General features: G+C 40.7%; 1 non-coding gene across 1 annotated transcript; it reads right to left on the bottom strand.

Annotated features, from left to right (window-relative positions):
* Nucleotides 1-937: 937 nt before the first annotated feature.
* LOC112437378 (U6 spliceosomal RNA) lies at nucleotides 938-1,044 on the bottom strand. Its single transcript, XR_003025997.1, has one exon. It is a non-coding gene; the product is annotated as a U6 spliceosomal RNA (small nuclear RNA).
* Between the last annotated feature and the right edge of the window lie 564 nt (nucleotides 1,045-1,608).

Below are 1,608 nucleotides of genomic sequence, written 5' to 3'. Positions count from 1 at the left end.
GTTTATTATCCACGAAGTAGATTACCCAAAAAACTTAGCCGTTTTGCAGTATGTATAAAACGTGCCTTTATTCAGCAATTCAGTTTCTAAGAATTCCTTCTAAATAAATAAGGATGTGTACAGATATATAGATGTAAAGATGGTTATTGTAATTTCTTTAGGATAATCAAATCATGGTACATCTGAACTGAATCATCCTGCATTCATTAAAACAGCAGTGCTGGGATTTCATCATTTATATAAATATGGAAAATTCATTTAAGTACTAAGCAGGTTGCAGAGCAGCAAAGATGTCATTATTTTTACTTTTGAGCAAGTGAAGATGGAGAGACAGACCCACAGTCAGAAGCACATATTTCCAGGTATCCGTAATTTTGTAATTTTCATTTTCCTTTTACCTATATTTCATAATTATTCTGTATGTAATGTGGGTTATTTGCATCATCAAAATGCCTTTCAAAATAATGTGTAAAAACAGTATTAATTGCCTTTTTAAAAAATTATTATTATACTTTAAGTTTTAGGGTACATGTGCACAATGTGCAGGTTAGTTACATATGTATACATGTGCCATGCTGGTGTGCTGCACCCATTAACTCATCATTTAGCATTAGATATATCTCCTAATGCTATCCCTCCCCCCTCCCCCCACCCCACAACAGTCCCCAGAGTGTGATGTTCCCCTTCCTGTGTCCATGTGTTCTCATTGTTCAATTCCCATCTATGAGTGAGAACATGTGGTGCTTGGTTTTTTGTCCTTGCAATAGTTTGCTGAGAATGATGGTTTCCAGCTTCATCCATGTCCCTACAAAGAATATAAACTCATCATTTTTTATGGCTGCATAGTATTCCATGGTGTATATGTGCCACATTTTCTTAATCCAGTCTATCATTGTTGGACATCTGGGTTGGTTCCAAGTCTTTGCTATTGTGAATAAAAAATATGGAACGCTTCACGAATTTGTGTGTCATCCTTGCTCAGGGGCCATGCTAATCTTCTCTGTATCGTTCCAATTTTAGTATATGTGCTGCCGAAGCGAGCACTAATTGCCTTTTTTTTCTTGGACTGAGTTTGCTGACATCTGTGACGTAAGGTTAAAGATGCACCATTTAGTGTCATTTTGCCCCCGACTCACTCTGTGACAACTTTTGGTGCCATGAATTTCCAGAGGGTGGGATGCACGTCTTGCTAACTGCAGCATCACCCCAACAGAGCAGCTCATGGTTATTGGCCTGAAATGGGAATTTTGATTAGGAACTAAGGAAAGGGCATCTCATTTCCTAGCTGTGAGCTTCTGGACAGTGGGGCTGTGTCTTTTGTCATCTTTGGGCTCCTGTTCTCCTTTCCACTGAAACATGGGCCAGTGGCTACCTGGTAGCAGTCACTCAGAAGTGTGATCCAGATCTCATTGCGGGTGGGGAGATCGAGGCCCATAAAGATGAAGTGGCCTGTCCCCAGGGGCATAGCGCCTGCCCCTGCTCCACTCACAGATACTGGGTGTTCTGTGCTAACAGGGGCACCTTCTGGGCAAGAGGATGAGGGGAGCACTGAACACCTCTCTCAAGAGAAATTTTTTTTCTTCTGTCACACATGCATACAAACAACAA

The sequence above is a fragment of the Pan paniscus genome, chromosome 16, assembly GCF_029289425.2.
Source record: "Pan paniscus chromosome 16, NHGRI_mPanPan1-v2.0_pri, whole genome shotgun sequence".
NCBI lineage: Eukaryota > Metazoa > Chordata > Mammalia > Primates > Hominidae > Pan > Pan paniscus.
Note: the sequence above shows the minus strand (reverse complement) of the source record. Positions and strands in the feature narration are given on the sequence as shown.